This window comes from Sceloporus undulatus, chromosome 5 (genome assembly GCF_019175285.1).
Source record: "Sceloporus undulatus isolate JIND9_A2432 ecotype Alabama chromosome 5, SceUnd_v1.1, whole genome shotgun sequence".
In the NCBI taxonomy this organism is placed as follows: Eukaryota; Metazoa; Chordata; class Lepidosauria; order Squamata; family Phrynosomatidae; genus Sceloporus; species Sceloporus undulatus.
In genome coordinates, this window is record NC_056526.1 from 36738357 (window position 1) to 36745218 (window position 6862).

Below are 6862 nucleotides of genomic sequence, written 5' to 3' on the forward strand. Positions count from 1 at the left end.
TGATAATTGCGGCATTGTGGTATACGATGTCAAATGATAACGCGCAAAATCCGTTATTAAAGTGTCAAGGAAGAGGAATGATCCAGAAACATTTCATTCATGGGCAATTATCAATTCTTTCACAATGCCATTTTATTTGTGCAATTGTAAAAGTATAAAAGCTCATTTTGATCTATTTGATGTCTGGATTAAGTTTCAATTTGTTTACCCTCATCCAGTCCATTACTGACAGCAGACATTGGTTCAGTACAGAGACAGCTTCCTTGGAGTCAGATGGAAAGAAGAGATAGAGCTAGGTGTCAATAGCAATACAACTTCTTTTATATACCGCTTTATACCACACTAAGCAGTCTCTAAGTGGTATACAACTGCAAGTTAATTGCCCCCAAAAGCTGGTTACTCATTTTAGCGACTTTGGAAGAATCCAAGGCTGAGTCAACCCTGAGCCCCTGGCTGGGACTGAACTCACAACCTTGTGGTTTGTGAGTGAGTGGCTGCAATACTGGCATTTAACTACTACACCACCAGGGCTCAAAAATACTGGGGACACCGCACCCCAAAACTCTGGCTGACCTTTCCCAGCCAGTTTATGTAAATGTTCAATAACATAGGGGACAGAACAGGACCCTGAGGGACCCCACAGGCCAATGGCCAAAGGGTCAAACAGGAGTCCCCTAACACCATCTTCTGGGACCACCTCTCCAGTAAAAACTAGAACTACTGCATAACAGTGTCCCCAAGTCCCATCCCAGAGAGGTGGCTCAGAAGGCTACTATGGTCGATGGTACACACTAGGGACACACTCCACCTGTCCAGTTCCCTGTGTAGGTCATCCACTTTGCAGTCACCATATATCATCCAATAGTTAAATGGTTACAGTGATCATATGTGTTTCCCTCGTCCCTGAAACAACTTCAATGGCTGCTGATCTAGGCACAGTTTAAAGTCCCAGTTTTGACCTTTCAAGTCCAGATTATCTGAAGGACTGTATCTCCCTATACAAGACACCCCAAGCTTTAATATCTGGAGGGAAGGGCTTTATCTCAGGCCCAACACCTTCACAGGCATGTTTTGGGAGGACACAGGAGAGACCTTTCTCTGTGGTTGTTCCCAGGCCATAAAACTCTCTTCCCCAGGAAATCTAGTTGCCCCGTTCTCTGCTTTCTTTCCCCTGGAAGGTGGAGACATTTTTATTGAGGCAGGCCCTTTGAGATTTAAATTATGTAACCATAATATGTGTGAAGTGGTGTGCTGTATATATTTATACAGTCAGCTCTTGATATCTGCTGGGGTTTGGTTCTAGAACCCCTATGGATACCAAAATCCATGGATGCTCAAGTTCTACCAATGGCTTAGTAAAACAGTGTCCCTTATTATTGCTGTTTAATTCCTTTTTAACTTTGTAAAATAAGGTTTTAAATTTAATCTTATTTTAAATTACAGTAAGCCATGTTGGTTTGGCAGTATGAACATTGGATTACATCTCCAGAGAACAGGATTCAAATGCCCATTCAGCCATGGAAACCCACTTGGTGACCTTGGGCAAGTCACACTCTTTCAGCCTCAGGGGGAGGCAATGGCAGGCCTCCTATGAACAAATCTTGCCAAGAAAACCCTGTGATAGGTTTGCTTTAGGGTCACCATAAGTCAGAAATGATGTGAAGGCACACAACAACAACAACAACAACAACAACGCCACCATGGATCTCATTCTGAGAGAAAGGCGGGGTGTAAATTCAATACATACATACATACATACATACTGATAGGGTAGTGGTGAACCACATTCTTGCATACCATTTTGATAATAACTGGAATATCTGGATTTTTCCCCTAAGGAATTTTAAACACATTTGTGCCTCTATGGCTTGATTCATTATGTATTCCAAATCAATACTGTTGACAAACACTTTGAGATAACATAATAAGACTATCTTGGGATCATATACACTTGTCCCTCCACATTCACTGGAATTAGGGGCACAGGACCCCCCATGAATGTGGAAAAACAGCAAATAACAAAAATACAGTGGTACCTCGGGATACGAAATACCCAGGTTACGAAATTTTCGGGATACGAAAAAATCCCATAGGGAATCATTGTTCCGGGTTACGAAAAAACTTTTGGTGCTTTTTTCGGCTTTTTCGCACGGAATCGCGGCTTTTCCCCATTAGCGCCTATGGCAATTCGGCTTACGAAGGCTTTTCGGGTTACGAAAGCGGCCGCGGAACGAATTAATTTCGTAACCCGAGGCACCACTGTACTATGTTTTTACCTGAGAGAACATTTCTCTAGGAAGGTCTTCCAGTGCAACTCTGTGGTCAACATCTGCCAGACCTTGACTATAGAATTGTGCTGGAGGAGCTACAAATGCCTAGTGGAGTATTCTCTCTAGGAATCTTTAGGTTCTTCAATGAGATGTTTGGTTAACGTTAACCATAGAGTTGCGCTGGAGGACCTAGATATTTCTAGAAAGAACATATTAATGAAATCCATGAATAATCAAAGCTGCAAAAGTCAAAACTGCAAATGTGGATGGATGAGAGTACTGTCAAATATTCTAGTCTCTCATTTATCAGTTACCCTCCAGAAAGGTTGCAAGTGGTAATATCTCTTGAATATATGAATGAACCTCACATCTCTACCTTACAGTACTAACATATAAACAGCAACAAATTATAAATACATCTTGATTATGGCGGGTCAGCTTCCACTGGAACCATTAAAATGTAACCAGATATTAATCTTTTATTGATACCTCAACTCTTTTCAGTTTCTCCGAAGGAGCTATTCAGTAAGTCATTCCATTTGAAACAGCAGTACATAAAACTTGTCATATTATTTATTAAATTCTGTTAATAATCCAGATGGATTAGTTTTGTGGAAATTGTACTGTTTGTACATATGTATTCTGTTAAGAATAAATAACATGAAAAAAGTAAAAAGAAATCCCAGGTTATTTATTTATGATACTTGTATGCCACTTGATGTGTGATCTGCAAAAGGATTATCATTATCTCTCTCTTGAATACATTTCTATTTTAAAGTGTATTTCCTTGTTTTAATCCAAATGTCTATACCTGGTATCTGGACACTTCATGGTGCTATTGAAGGGTAGGAAAGTTGATTTGAACTGTAACTGTTTCTGTTTAGCTTAGGAGCAAGTTGTAGCAGGCAAATAAAAAATTCTTCCAAATCAGATGGAAATGGAAAGGACAGATACGTGTGTACCTGTAGTGAACCACGATGATCAACAGTATTTTGAGAGGAGATGTAAAACAGTGAGTCAGCTCTGGGTCAGATACACAGTGATAACAGTAAAGCTCTACAGGCTCCTGTGGAGAAATATGTGAAGAGTATAGTGGTTCAGAGCGCTACATTTCTCTTTTGCTTCCTCTTTGAGAATTTTTTAGCCATGAGGTTTGTATTTTAATACTGTAGGGATTGCCAGATACCAGTTTCTCATCATATCTGTGGATTCCTAGATCTCCCTGCAGTTCAACAACTGAAGACAGGAGTTGCTTACATACATGCGGCGGGGTGGGGGGGGGAGCTGATGGAATAATTTGTTGTTAACTGCCTTCACATCAATCTTGATCCATGCCGACCCTGCTGATAAGACATCTCCAAGATCCCTTGTCCTCCACTGATCTGCCCAGCTCCTGCACACTCATACTCCTGATCTCTTTAATAGAGTCCATCCATTAGCATGCAACCATCCTCTCTTTCTACTTCCTTCCACCTTTCCCAGCATTATTGTTTTTTCCCAATGATTTATGTCTTCTCATGATCTGTCCAAAGTATGCTAGCCTCAGTTTTGTCATCTTGGTTTCCAGGGAGATCTCAGGCTTGATTTGCTCTAGGACCCATTAGTTTGTCTTTTTGGCTGTCCGTGAATCCTCAGCAGTCTATGGAATCATACCTAGGAAAATATTGCCTTGATACAGTTTAGTAACAAGAGATAGGAAAGCTTGATGTCATGTGCTTTGCCACCTCATTGAGCACTGAAAACCATGCTCTTTGTTCATTTAGAGCGGTGGTCCCCAAATGTTTTTGGGCTACCGCCCCTTTTACTTTTGGGCAGTAACCCTAGTGCCTCCCCCCCACATATTTTTTGATATTGGGTCTACTGTTCTTCAGGTAGTCATGCAGTCACATGACCACATAATCATCTCTGAATGCTGGCTCCCTCGGCTTAGTAATGGAGATGAGCACCGCTCCTTACATTCAAACATGACTAGACAATCTTGTCAAGGGAAAACCTTTACCTTTATCTTTTCTACTGCAAATTCAAAACAACCAATCTTGGTTGTTGCTCCCTTGTACCCAGTCACCTTGGGAACAGCAACCAAGCAGCTCATTGAACAGCAACCAAGAAGCTGCTTGTGCCAGCATTGCTGCTAAGGCTGGTGCAGGCGAGAGGCTTCTTGGTTGCTGTTTGACTGGCTGCTCCCTTTGCACCCTGTCATTCTGGGAGTTGCCATCTGGAGCCAGAGGCCTTTTCACCTTTGACTCTTCTGCTGTATATTCCTCAGGCTCTATGGGTGAGTTGTGATGGAGAAGAACTTTCTCTGGGACTAGAGGAGCTGGTGAAAGTGGAAGATCTGAGGAAGTGACCTCAGCATACTAACCATAATATGTTACTCTTGCTATATGTCTACAAATTTGTGGGAGGCTACAACCTATCATCACCCTGTTTTTTCACTCTGTTGTAATGTAGGTAATGGTCTGAGCTCTAGCCTTGCTTTTTAATGACTTGAGAATGATCAGCTTCACCAATCTGTGCTCATTTCCTCCATTATAAAATGGGTCACTGTTTTTTTTATTTCCAGATAAACTCTGTATTAATATTTGCAAATGGCTTTGAAAAATATAAACTGCTTAATGAAAAGCTGTTAACTCTTATCTGCTTAAGAGAAAATCCATGGGATTTGTGTAGAAATTTTACTCCACCATATCTAAACTCTAAGCTAATGGACATCCATTTAAAAAATCAATACATCAAAAAATCAATACATAAATCTAGCAAAATAATTGATAATCATATATATCCTAACAAAAACCACACTGAAGTATTTACACTGCATTTCTAAGCATGTTTACTCAGAAGTAAGCTTATGGTTTTCAATGGGAGTTGTTATTGGGTGGCAGAGTAAATTCACAAGGTAATTCAGATCACTTAAGGCCAGTGATGTAGACCTGAGTCAATTGACTTGAACTCAGTTTGCTTCAATTACTCCACTTGGACTTGATTAAGCAATAAGTGGCACATTGACTTGACTCAATTCGAGATGTGTATACTGACTTATTGATCCGACCAGAAACAGCAAACAAGTCAGGCAATGGGCTTAAAGCAGGGGTTCACATCTACTCAGCAGTCTGTTCCAACTATTAGGAAGGATTGAATTAGGGGAATTTAAATAGCTCAAATATTACGAGAGGCATGTCCTAACAACACATGCAGTGGGGTCGTGTCCCTATGTGTATACCAGAGGTCATCTAGTCCACCCCCAGAGAGAAAGAGACTCAAAATGCCAATGAGTTGTAATAAAAATATAAAACATTTATTAACAACAAAGGGGATCACACATGCACACACACATTCAATGCTAAAGTAAGGGAGGGGTGAGTGCGGGAGTAAAGGAGAAAGGATAGAGGCACCGTTGGGATATTTACCTTAGGCGTCTTCTCCAAAGTGATGGATGTGAGGGATGGTGAATGGTGAGACATGGCCGCAGGAATGGGGAAAGCAAGTGGCGACCACGGTGGCTAGGAGCTGAATTCCAGCGGGCAAAGCTAACAAGAGGCCCAAGAGACAGTGAGCTTTTGGCTTAGCTTGAGTGATTTCAGCGGAGCCCAAGGCTCAAGGATCACAAGCTTGGAGCAGGCTGCTCGACAAGCAAGGTATCAGGTTTGGAGCTCAAAGCTCAACAAGCTCACTGAAGGGCGAAAAGTGGGGTCCTTTTATACCACTGAACATAACCTCAGGCTATGGTACCTGGCAAACAAAGGCTTGATGACTTTATCTTTGTCTAAGCTGAAACTTACACAATGGATACACAAAGAAGAGGTCTGGCACTTTTCAGGTGGGGACAAATATCTTGATGGCTAAGCTGTTAAGTTGATCACTGGCTTTCAAAAGGAGGAAGCTCTGCTATTGTCTTCCTGCTTTGGGCAGCCTGCGAAACTAGTATGGCAACTCCCAAAACTGCTTGCTGAAAGGTTTAAATTCTACCTTTTTTCCTTGACCATGCCTAGCAAGGAGTGGCTGGCTACATGGTCAGCCCGTTTTTAGGGTAATGGCGGCTAGCAATGGGGTCAGTCAGGGGTCATAGATTCAGATCTTGATAACACCACTGTACATGGGAGGAGCCTTCTAAAACTTTTGAAAACTTTAGAAGGATTCTTCTGCCTAACATGTTCGCTGTTCTTCTCTGACGATTATTTCCCTAATATTGTGCACCTCTTCTTGATTTTCTGTTTATTGAAACTCCACCACCACAACCCCACTACCCACCCCACCTCCTTTTTTTCTGTTAAAGTTGGCTCCCAGACTTGAGACTTGACTTGAAAGTGTGACTCCCAAAGCCATTTGCAAATATGCAAGGACTTGAGACTTGACTTGAAACTTGAAGGTAGAGACATGAGATTTGACTTCAGACTTGGAGTAAAACACTTTAATACATCACTGCTCAAGACTAAATGTAATTACAGTGTAGTTTGTATTTTAAAAATCTGGGAGAAAAAGGTATGGGGGGGAGGGGGGACACAGGAAAAAACAAGGTTTCCCCAAAATGTTTTCAGAATTCTTCCAGGTGTTCATATCTCTAGGAAGGAGCCAGACTGATCTTCTTTGGCAAA